Source organism: Ptychodera flava, chromosome 22, assembly GCF_041260155.1.
Source record: "Ptychodera flava strain L36383 chromosome 22, AS_Pfla_20210202, whole genome shotgun sequence".
In the NCBI taxonomy this organism is placed as follows: domain Eukaryota; kingdom Metazoa; phylum Hemichordata; class Enteropneusta; family Ptychoderidae; genus Ptychodera; species Ptychodera flava.
The window spans coordinates 15,794,224-15,807,556 of record NC_091949.1 but is presented as its reverse complement, the minus strand read 5'-3'; the positions used below and the strand labels follow the sequence as shown (position 1 = coordinate 15,807,556).

Sequence of the window (13,333 nt, the reverse complement as noted above, 5' to 3'; positions counted from 1 at the left end):
CACGTGTGTAAACACGTGAGCAAACTAGAAATGTGACAGGCTGTAAATAAAACTAATGTGTAGTGTTTCTGTCCTTAAAACACACAATATCTATGCACCTACATTATGAAATATATATGCAATCACAGTTTTTTGTTGTTTACATTTTGGTTCATTTGAATATATCTGATACAATGCTTTAAACAAGTTCATAATTTTGTCTAATGAAATACCCCCACACAAAACTCTATGATCACAGGTGCCTGGTTTACAATTATTTTTATTGAGATGGAAAGGTTGATGGACATGCAGTACCAATTGAATAACGACTACAGGAACAGCTTATATTGCCATGATAATATGGAAATTGAGCCAAAAAAACATTGACACTGCAATCCCTCATGATGGGATAGTGTAAATTTGAAAGGCATCAGGGACTCAGTTACAGAGCAGCTGATTTGATAAATACTGTGAAAACTGGTCAAAAATATTTTAATTTGAACATACAGACCTTATACTGCAGTAATAAACTTCAAGCTTTTACCTTTTTACAATGCCCAGACATAAATACAAACAAACAAATCAACAAGAAGTACATAAACTCTTGTCCTGTAAAGAGCTTGTCGCTTCACAATCTGCCGAGTCAGTAAAAAGCAATATTGAGCCAAAACCTTCACATCTTTTCACCTACTTGGCATTGTATGTCATAGCTGGCTGTAGCACTAAAAGTCAGTAAAAATCCACGTTGACGGCCGATATAGCTCCGCTGTGTTTATGTAGAGAATAACTATTTTTGACACATGTTGATGAAGAAGGTGGAAATCTTTGATAGCTCAATGCAATGGCCAGAAAAAAGTGGCTAAATAAGCTGCAAAAATACACAATTTCATCATACTTTGAATATATCACATCGAATCATCCCTAAGAACATGTCAACCAAAGCTATCCGATGAGTAGTTTTTTGAGAATGAAATTTTCTGACCAAAAATGGCAACATTGCCCAAAAAAATAAAAATTGCTGATTTCATCATAATTTCAACCTGTATACCAAATTTCAAAGCTGTTAGACCAGTACTTTTTGAGAAACACATTTTTTGACCAAAAATGGGAATAATTGCCCCAAAAATTCAAAATTGCAGATTTCATCATTATTTCAATACATATCATTCAGTTCATCTATAGAAACCTGTTTACCAAATTTCAAAGCTATCAGATGAGTAGTTTTGGAAATAAACATTTTTTGACCAAAATTGACAATAATTGCCCCAAAAATACAAAATTACAGATTTCATCAGAAATTCAATATATATTACTTAGCTCATCTGTAGAAACCTGTATACCAAATTTCAAAGCTATCAGACCAGTACTTTTTGAAAAACACTTTTTGACCAAAAATGGAAAAAATTGCCCCAAAATTACAAAATTGCAGATTTCATCATAATTTCAATAGATATCATTTAGTTCATCTGTAGGAACGTGTATACCAAATTTCAAAGCTATCAGATGAGCAGTTTTGGAAATACACATTTTTTGACCAAAAATGGCAAAAATTGCCCCAAAAATACAAAATTACAGATTTCATCAGAAATTCAATATATATTACTAAGTTCATCTATAGAAACCTGAATACCAAATTTCAAAACTATCAGACCAGTACGTTTTGAAAAAAAACATTTTTTCACCAAAAATGGCAAAATTGCCTTTAAAACGCAAATTTGCATATTTCTGCACAATTGAAGAAATCTGAAATAGATCATCCCTAGGGACATATGTACCAAATATCAAAGCTATCTGACTGGTAGTTTTGAAGGAGAAGATTTTTAAAGATTTTTTTACCAAAAATGACAAAAATTGCCTTAAAAATACAAATATGCAAATTTCACCACGATTTGAACAAATCTGACTGAAGTCACCCTAAGTAAACTGCATATCAAATTTCAAAGCAATCGGACAAGCGGTTCAGAGTAGAAGATTTTTTTACCAAAAACACCAAAAAATGCCTCAAAAATACAATTATGCAAATTTCACCAAACTTGAGTGAGGTCACTCCTATGAACCTCCATACCAAATTTCAAAGAAATCTGACTTGCGGTTTCAGAGAAGAAGACCACTGTTGACGGACGGACGGACGGACGACGACGGACAATCAGCCTATCGGATAAGCTCCGCGTCTCTGACAGCGGAGCTAAAAATCCATGTTTACAGAAACTATATTTTACTAAAAACGGTCTTCAAATTTTCGCACCTTTGTTAAAATGAAATATGTGAGACGTTATAGGCCTCACTGGCTGAGACAAACTTGACTTTGTGATGAAATATACATGTAGCCAAATAATTGTATGTACTGTATATAGATTAAGATAAACCATAATTACTTGTACAAATACCTACCACTGCTGTGTATATTAATATTGGAACCGGAATATCTGCAAGATATCAGCTCAAACTCCTCATAAAGAACATAAAAACAAATATGAAGAACATGTTTTGACAAGACATGTAAAGAATACAGTATTACAAAGACAAAACACTGTACTTGTAAACCATCTTCACATGATATCATAAAATTAAAAGTTATGCATGACCTTGCTGTTTACACGGCAAAGTGTCTTGCTGCAAGAAATAAACAGCAGAGAGCTGGTCTTTGAAACATTGTGGGAGCAAGTGATTTATGATGTTATTATTATATTTTAAGACCGAGACATGGAATAGATAGTTTCAAGTATAGTATGTAGAAGTGGTTTTTGAAGTCCCTCAAAGTTTTAAACAGCTTGCATGTTTCGAAATGTTGCTTCTCAGTGTCCTGATATGTGATCTTTCACAACTTCACTTCTTTAACCTGTTCACCCCCGGTTCCCTGTAAACAGGTCCAGGATCACCATTGTTAACAATGGGTTTGGGTAAAACCATGGTGGTGAAAGGGTTAAAACCAAATGTACATACTTTGCAGAAGGTAATTTTGCTCTCATTTTCTTTGAAAATCCCTTGAAACGAGTTATTTGCCTCATTATTTGTAGATACGTAGCTTTTTATTAGGTTTTGTCTGTATGTGTCCTTAGGTGATATTTGCCAGGTCAATGCCAGTGTCAGCGCTTGACTTCTATGATACAAGTGACCTAGCGGCAGATTGTTCCACTGTGTTATGGAGAGTAACTATTTGTAACACATGTGTTGAAGAAGGTGGAAATCTTTGATAGCTCATTGCAGGAAGGCTTAACCAAAATGGCAAAAATAGCTGCAAAAATACACAATTAAAGATTTTGTCATAATTTGAGAAAGTCACATTAAGATCATCCCTAAGAACATGTCTACCAATTATCAAAGCTATCAGATGAATAATTTTTGAGCAACAATTTTTTAACCGAAATGGCATAAATTGCTCTGAATACAAATTTGCAGATATCATCATAATTTCAATTCATCACATTTACTTCAACCATAGGAACCTGTATAATAAATATCAAGGATATCAACAAGTAGGTTTTGAGAAATAAATTATCAACAACAAATGGCAAGCAGTGCCCTAAAAGTACAAATTTGCATATTTCATCATAATTTCCACATATCAAATCAGTTGATCCGTAGGAACCTGTACACTAAATATCAAACTATCAGACAGACAATTATGAGCTACAAATTTTTTTACTTTAAAATGGCAAAAATTGCCTCAAATATACAAAATTGTACATTTCATCATAATTTGAATATATCATATTTTCAGCGTGCCCTATGAACCCTACATACACCAAATGTCACAGCTATCAGACTAGCAGTTTCTGTGTAAAAGTTTTTGATAAAAAATGATAATAATTTCCTTAACCTGTTCACCCCCGATTCCCTGTAAATAGGTCCACAACTACCATTAATAACACTGCATTTAGGCCAAACCATGGTGGTGAAAGGGTTAAAAATGCAAATTTGCATATATTCTCCCAATTTGTACAATCTGAAAAAGGTCAACGCAAGGGATCTATATTCCAAATATCAAAACTGTCTGACCAGCAGTTTTGAAAAATATTATTTTTGAAGATTTTTTGACCAAAAATGACAAAAATTGCCTTAAAAATACAAATTTGCATATTTCATAACAATTTGAACAAATCTAAAGGAAGTCATTCCAAGGTACCTGTATAGCAAATAATTAAGCTTTCTGACCAGCTGCTCATGAGGAAAATATTTTTGCCCAAAAGTAGCAAAATTAACCTCAAAAATACAAACTTGTACATTTCATCAGAATTTGAACAAATTTGATTAAGGTACCTGTACTCTATATATTAAAGGAATCAGACTGATTGTTTTGAAGAAGCTTGGAATGTACAAAGTTGTCAGATGCCAGAAGTTGGACAACAGACGTCGGATGCTCCACATTACTGGCAGTGAAGCTAAAAATGAGCTGATGTTTGCTTATTGTGTCTTTAAGCATCCTTTTGTCTGTCTCAATTACCCAGACTGCACTGCGGGGCTGTCATCCGCCGCCCTTACAGAGTCAGGGAAAAATCCCACTGAAAAAGTCATCGCTGATGACACAGTCCCCACTGAATTATGGTGATTGAATTACATGTTTGGTAGCTTCAGTACAGGGGGGAGGGGTGAATTTGTTAAATGTTGGGAAATCACATGATAGTTGTCTGTGGGGGTCATGTTTGTGTACTTTGGACAGTAAAGTTATGGCTGTTAGTGTTTTCCATGGCAAGATCAATAGTTAAATTTATAAACTGCAGCAGCCATATTGGATTGCAACGCACCATTAATTGACATGCACATGCACACTATAATACAATGTCTGTGTGCCAAGTTTGAAGGAAATCTGTTCAGGGATAGTTGAGTTATGGTTAAAAAACATGAAAAAATCGAAATAAAATGGCCACCTAGCAGCCATATTGGATCATATCACAAAATAAAGTGACATACATTTGCCATAGTACTTTATCTGTGTACTAACAATGAACAAAATCAGTTTCAGGATAGTTGAGTTATGGTTCAAAAACCTGGAAAAATTGCAACACCAGATATGAACTGAAAATGCTCACGTGTTTCATTATATATTGCTGTTATTTGTAAATTTTAATCTTTGCCACATGTTTGCAACTTCATTGAAAATATTATGATCAACGTAATGAACAATAATCAACGCCGATCAGGTCATGAAGTATACAAATAGGTAATTAGCTGAAATAAAAATAATGTGAAAGTTCTTTTACTGCTGTCATTGTATCACCACTTTATATAGCAAGTGTAATTACCGTTGGCCAAGTCCTTCAAGCCATATATGCCGAGCTTTGAAAGCTCATTAGACATGCAAATTATAAATTAGCTGACATGAAAATGTGAAATGACTTTTGATATTGTTTTAACCTGGTATAATCATCAATGTACATAGCATGTTTTGCCAACTTTGATCAAGTAAATCCAAGTATATATCCCTAATAAGCAAAGTTCATTAAATATGTAAATTAGGAATTGGCTTAAGTAAAAATGCTTAATGATTTTCAATAATGTTGTATCATGGTATCTGCAATATATGTAGGAAGTTTTGTCAACTTTGGTCAAGTTGATTCAGATATATATCTCTAATTAGGAAAGTTCATTTAATATGCAAATTAGGAATTGGCTGAAGAGAAAATGCTTAATGACTTTCAATAATATTGTATTATAGTGTCTTAAATGTACATAGCAAGTTTCATCAATTTTGATCAAGTCAATTCAGATAAATATCCCTAATTATGAAAATTCATTTAATATGCAAATTAGGAATTGGCTGAAGTAAAAATGTTTTTTGATTTTCAATAATATTATATCTTTGATGTATATAGCAAGTTTCAACAACTACAATCAAGTTAATTAAGATATATATCCCTAATTTGGAAAGTTTATTAAATACGCAAATTGGGAATTGGCTGAAGTAAAAATGTTTAATGACTTTCAAAAATGTTGTATCATAGTAGCTTCAATACATTCAGCAAGTTTCATCAACTTTGGTCCAGTCAATTTAAATATATATCTCTAATTAGCAAAGTTCATTAAATATGTAAATTAGGAATTGGCTGCAGTTAACACGCTTAATGACTTTCAATAATGTTAAATCATAGTATCTTTAATATACATACCAAGTTTGGTGGATTTTGATCGAGTCAAATCAGACATATATCCCTAATTAGGAAAGTTCATTAAATATGCAAATTAGCAACTCTCTTTCATGTCACTCCTTAATGGTTCCCACTACTGATATATCTTGGTGTGATCAACATTTGTAGCAAATCTCATCAAATTGTGTGTAGTTGTTTTTAATGAATATGTTTTTTCTAAAATCATTAATTATGCAAATGAGCAAAAAGTATGCAAGCCATACCCACCAAAAACTAATCAGTTCTTGCCATTTGCTAACTGAATCTATAAACAAATCTATGTACCAGATTTGATTCTCATCTGATAAGCCGTTTTTGAGATATTGGACCAACAGACAGACAGACAGACAGACAGACAGACAGACATCGCTGCGACATTGCTCACGTGTGTAAACACGTGAGCAAAAAATGGCCGTCCGGCGGCCATATTGGATCATATCACAAAATACATTGACTTGCATATATATGCCATGATTGTACTTTATCTGTGTACCAACACTGAATGAAATCCGTTCAGGGATAGTGAGTTATGGTTCAAAAACATGAAAAAATCACAACAAAATGGCCGCCTGGCAGCCATATTGGATTGTATCAGAAAATAAATTGACGTGCATACATATGCCACAGTACTTTATCTGTGTATAAACATTGAACGAAATCGGTTCAAAGATAGTTGAGTTATGGTTCAAAAGCCTGAAAAATTTGTGACAAAATGGTGCCTGGCAGCCATTTGATCGTATCACACAATAAATCGACCTGTATATGTATGCCACAGTACTTTATCCTTGCACACAGTTTGAAAAACATCGGCTCAGGGGTAACAGAGAAACGGCTGCTGACGATCGGATGGACGGACGAAAGGAAGTATGGGACCCAATCTATAAGTCCCCGCCTGACTGCATCCATGGCGAGGACTAAAAAATCTTTGAGCAAGATGGTGTGATATAGACAAAGAGCAATATATTGTAGGAGCAACTGATCTATGATGTAATTGTTATATTTTTAGACAAAGTCCCGGAATAAATAACTTCCAGTTTATATAGACGTGGCTTTTGAAGTCCCTCCTTTGTGATGAGTGTGATCAATTAATGTTTATGTCTGGGATCAGTCTATAGAGAAGTACAATAGTATAAAAGAAAATAAGTATAAGTAAAAGAATATAAAAGTCATAGTTCACACTCTTCACTTTGAAAGCCATTGCTACATAACCTTGACCATGTTGAAGCTATAATTTCCATGACTTTGTCTCAAAACATAATAATTACATCACAGATCAGTTGCTCCCATGATGCACTGCTCTTGTCCATGTTACTTGGAGATTTGGAATTGGATATCCCCAAGACTGTGTAGGGGCCGACAGCAGATGAGATCCCTAAATTGCAGTCAGTTGTCTGGGTAACCGAGATTTCTTTCTGTGAACTTTGAAATCTAAATGATGTCCATAATCCTTGATTTCCAATGGTGCAAAACACTCAAACCCACACTTTGAAGGTAATGGTTCAATATTCTTGCATGATCTTTGAGAGTCCCATTCTGTGAAAATATCACATCTTTAGGAGACAGAAACTTTTTCTTTTGTATGTGCTCTCATGTGAACTGTGTGAGGATAACTCTGTACAAAACTCTTACCACACACTTCACAGACATATGGCCTTTCCTTTGTGTGTATCCTCATGTGAACTTTAAGTGGTGCACCTTGTACAAACCCCTTACCGCATATTTTACAGACATATGGTTTTTCATTTGTGTGTGTCCTGTTGTGAATTACCAGAGATGAGTAGTTTTTATAACTCTTCTCACACAGTTTGCAAACATATGGCCTTGCATTTGTGTGCTTCCGCATGTGAGCTATGAGTTGTGCTGCATGTGCAAAGCCCTTGCCACACACTTCACAAACATGTGGCCGTTCATTGGTGTGCGTCCTGATGTGAAGTTGAAGTTGCGCATTCAAAACAAAACTCTTGCCGCAATATTCACAGAGAAAGGGCTTCTCATTACTATGGAATTTGATGTGAACTTTGAGATTTTCACTCCTCGTAAAGCTCTTGCCACATTCCTCACACACAAATTGTTTTTCATTTGTACGGGTATGTATCTTCATGTGATATGTGAGAGAGTTATGGTATTTCAAAGCCTTACCACACTCTTTGCAAACATACGGTCTTTCACCTGTATGTCTCCTCATGTGGACTTTGAGCAACGATTTTGTCTGTACGCCTTGACCACAAATGTTGCAAAAGAATGGCCGATCTGTGGTGTGTGTTTCCTTGGTGTGTGTTTTACTGTGTACTTTGAGAGACCAATTTGCTGTGAACCTTTTGTTGCACAACTTGCAGGAAAATGGCTTTTCTTTTGTATGTGTGCTGATGTGCTTATTTAGATGTGATTTCTGTTTAAAACCCTTGTCACAGACTTTGCAGACATATGGCCTTTCATTTGTGTGTGTCCTGATGTGAATAGTTCGATTAAACAAAGAAATACTCTTGCCACAAAATTCACAGAGGAAGTGCTTCTCTTTAGGTGCCTTGATGTGAACTTTGGGATTCTCTTTCACACTCATTGTCAAACTGCCCACTTTGCAGAAAAGTTGTTTTTGATTTGTCTGAACCTCAGTGTCAATGTTGAAATTTCTTCACTTCATAATCTCAGTGCATGATTTCTGGATAGAGTATCTTCCCTTTGTGTTCCTCTTCATGAGATTTGTCAAATCTGTATTATCCACCATATGCTTTAAACCATGCACTTACAAAACAGGACCTTATTTTGATTTCTGATGTTTTAGTGGCGTTCAGTTTCTGTATTCCTTGGAAAACTTTCCCAAAATTCCTTCGAAGATTCTGAAATGAAGGAAAATATAGGAGTTTTTTAATTGCATAATCAACCCATTGGCTGAAATAGCTGTTGCATGTAACTTGCATGACAGGGCTGTGTATTACCTTCCACCAAAGCCCTGCTAACTCTAGTAGACAAACACTGGCCTGCACCATAGATTTGTGGCACCAAGTTTCTCTGCTGAAAACAGCTGATTTTGAATCCAAAGCTTGCGTCGATCCTCCTTTTTGAGCACACCCAACCCGTCTAGGTACACGATGTGCTCAGCTGCGCTATAAACTTGCGCAAAGCCCATGTTCCCCTTAAAGGTATACTGTCACCTGTTCCAATTTTGCCACAGTTACCATGGAAAGAGAAAATCTAACCAATCACAGATTTTAAGCGGGTGGCCGCTTTTTAAAAACAGTGCCTGAACATGGGCATTTTGAATACCAATGAAGGCCCCTTTGACTATATACGGGCATATTTAGATTACAGGTGATTGTATACCTTTAAGCAAGGGAATCCTCTGCCATTGTAAATCTCATTCTTTCACCTTTACCAATATGCATTTGTGTGAAAGTCCAACTTACCCTGCAAATAAAAGAACATTGCAATATTGCACTTTGAAAATCAACATCAAAACTCATTTCAAAGCACAACTCAGCTCTCTACTTTGACGCGGATCATTTTCTACTCTCCAACAGTTTCTCTTCATGTGTATGATTATATCATGTATATTTCTTTGGTAAGGCTCATTAAATAATGAATGACAAAGTCTAGAACAGAGTAATATTAGTTTGTTATGCTTCTCACTAATTCTTCTTTTGTTCCTTTCTATGTCCTAGTACCTCCTTCACTGAATTATTTTATCCAAAAGTAAATACTTGGACAATTTAGACATATTTACATGGCGAAAGTTTCAGTGTGTGCTGAATTGTATCTTTGTGTCTCAGTAGTTTCAATACCAATGCCAGGAAAGTGTCTGCGAACATGGGTCTCCCCCTTAATTAATCAATTAAGATGTGCAAAAATTATGGCAGTGTAAGGCTATGTATTTATTAGTTAAAAAGATATGGATAGCATTAAGTTCACAATAATAATGCGAAAAGTCCAAGAAGTTTTTTACATATTTCTTAATTTTCTCTTGTTGGGCGCCTCTCCCCTTTCGCTACTCTATGTTCGATATAGCGATGTCCTTTTCTTGCAAAAGGCTGGTTTTCCCACGAGTGCCCATGGTTACATGAGAAAGAATGAGATTCACAATGGTGGCGCACACGTCGACACGAATGCCTCCCTCGCATAGAGGGTGAAAAGTGGGCTTTGCGAAAGTTTACAAGCGCAGCTCAGCACATCGAGTACCTAGACGAAGTATGTGTGGTTGAAAACGGAGGTCGACCCAAGTTTTAGAATCAAAATCAGCAACTTACGGCAGAGAAACTAGGCGCAACAAATCTGTGGCGCGAGCCAGCTGTTTTTAGCTACTATAGACTAAGTCTATAGAAGCTATGTGGATGTATGTATGTATGTATGTATGTATGTATGTATGTACGTCCGTTTGTGAGGCATCTTCAATTTTTGAATTTTTGGTCAATTTTTGCCATTTTTGGTCAAAATATTTGTTTCTCAAAAGTTACTCATCTGATAGCTTTGATATTTGGTATATCGACTCCGCACCGTCTGACTGCTTTATATATTACCGACAAGTCCTTATCTCCTCTCCAACTTGTGTATAGGCCACTGTACTTGCTCTGAAACCATTGCCAACTTGCTAATCTGCTGTCGGTATCAGCGGATTAAGTGATTGAGTCAACACCACATACGTGTGTGGGACAGCTGTGGTGTTGACTTAATAAGCTAATCCGCTGATACGCTCAGTCATTAACAAGTTGGCAATGTTTGCGCAGCAATTAGAGTGGTATGTGCACTGGTTGAAGAGGAGATAAGGAATTGGAAACACAGTCGGACAATTTGGAGTCGAAAGCTTTATTTGAAATATCACAGTCAAATTTAATAAAATCAAATATTAAAGGTAAACCGTTGCACACAGAAAACCTCCTCCCCACCGCAGGGGACTTTCATCTGCCCCCTGTGCTGTAATCATCGAGATTACATCACACTGATGTATGAGATTCGCAGTTTGGAAGGCACAATCATTACATACTTTGATTCAATCATGTTTCAAATTGGATCCGGACACCACATGCGAATACTAAACAGGCCTTTTAACGCATTATTTGTACTTTATATCCCGGGCTTCGTTCGCCGCGTGGTCAACCCTATCTGTATTTTCATACCTGGCACTGGCAGTGCGTTTGCGTCAGAAGTCATTTATTTCCTGGTGTTTCGTACAAAGTTGACGTATACGACGGTCACCATACCACTTCACTGGCGTCCTTATATATAGGAAAGTTGAATCACACGAATTCACACTTCGAAGCAGCGGACATATTTACGTTGCATTATGGGAAATATTACAGAGGTCATGGGGTCATTCGTGCCAAAACATTCAAATCATCACATGTGTACGTACACAAACAATAGCAATCAAAACCGCGTTGACTGGGCAGACTTGCTTTGCCCTTCGCTTGCTTTTTACTGTAGCTTATATTCCTGCCAAAAGTTGATCTTGTAGGACTGTGGGGTGTATTTATTATTTTATTTATTTATCATTTATTTATTTATATAACTATGCCGTTCTATAGTAGTGCTGTGACTGATGATCTGGACCGTGCCGTGGACTGATGCATGCGGCCGCGGTCGGCGACGTTCGTCATATTGACAATGGGTAGAGCGGCAGACCTAACTTCTATCGCTTGTAAACTGGCGTTCAAGTGTTAAACGGTGAAACCATTGGCCGAAATATTGAAAGCTATGTGTCAGTATTGGGCTATAATAAAATATTATTCTGGCGCCGTGATCGTTACTGTAACTTGGCCAAATCACAGTCCCTCTATCCACGGACTGTGGCCAAATCTACTTTGTTTATAGCCGTCCCAAATCCAGTGTTTCACTGCATGTTCACTGAAATGGGCACTTTGTGACTCACCCATCAAGGGGACAGTCGCTGTTGATGTTGATTTTGCCTTCCTAGGAAGTACTAGTGCTTCCCGATATCATTACGATCGTCATTCAGTTGTATGTATATACAGTATAAATCTGTATTTGTCGTCTATGTGAACTTGGTTTTCCCTTGACGCTGATCTTCGTAAATTATTACAAAAAATATGGAAAATATCGCCATACATATGAAATTTTGTTGTGATACCACATATACCAGTGAGCAGACGTTTGTCTTCAATGCCAATACGATACTTGGACGCTTTTTTTGAGAACTTGAAAACCACGATACGGTTGCGCTTTTGTGTTTTGTGGCCATCCGGCACCTGCATGTTTTGGCACGATTGACCCAATGACTCTGTAATATTTCCAAAATGCAATGCAAACGTGTCCGCTGCTTGGAAGTGCGAATTCGCAGAATTCACACTTCCAAGCAAAGTTGTAAAGTGAAGTTGCAAAGTTGTAAAGTGTGTAAAGTTGCTCTCATTTTCCTATATATTGTTAACTCATGAATATTTAAGTAGCTTTCCTTTTATGGCGTTATCGTAGACTGTTTCAATAAAATATCGATCGAAATCTGCTCGCCTGTCGCTCGTATTTTCAGGTTACGTCATGAATTTTTCCATGACAGCCCGTATATATTGATTTATGTAGCATAAAATCAACGTAGCTGTTGATTTCTTCCACTTAAATTGAATCGAAGACAGTTTGTTTAGTATTGGTGATACTTTTATGTCTCAGCGTATTTTGGCACTCTTTGGACAAGTTTGGCGCCATGGGATCCGCGGGCATGCAACACAACATTGTAACAATTTGCAACAAAAGAATATCGATCGATAACGTTCACTACACGTTCACAGTGGAGACTCTACACCAGTTCGCTTCCGTTTCGTGTTATTTTTACCAATTTACTGCGATGTTCATGGTTCATATTTACCCAAATTTTGTATAAAAGACAACAACTTAACAGGTATTTGGTCTGTGCAATTTAGGAGACACTTTCTTATTAATTTGCGTCAATTTCAACCCTTGTTCTGCACATGTAAACGCCGTCAGATCGCCATATTGTTGACGGCAACAGTATATTTCAGTGATCAGAATAAATAGAATGGCAATAAAACAAAATTTTACGAAGAAATTCAAAAATCTAAAACGATATGATTTTTGCTAATATAAGTCAAAGGATCACCGTGCCAATTTTCATTATCATTGGTTCAGAATTGAAAAATTTGAACCGGCGAGAAGTGTGCAATCTGTTCGGTCGATCGGACGCGCATAAATGCCATTGTTTTCTATGGGAATCGAGATTATTCGGCACATCGTAAAATGAAAAATACATCTGAAAAAACCCGCCGGAC

The 13,333-nt window shown here is 36.3% G+C and overlaps 1 long non-coding RNA gene across 1 annotated transcript; it reads right to left on the bottom strand.

Moving 5' to 3' along the window:
* Window positions 1-241: 241 nt before the first annotated feature.
* LOC139122793 (uncharacterized) lies at window positions 242-11,375 on the bottom strand. The gene is made up of 2 exons (XR_011549534.1): window positions 11,213-11,375; window positions 242-8,941 (listed from the first exon to the last, which is right to left on the bottom strand). It is a non-coding gene; the product is annotated as an uncharacterized lncRNA (long non-coding RNA).
* Window positions 11,376-13,333: the final 1,958 nt, after the last annotated feature.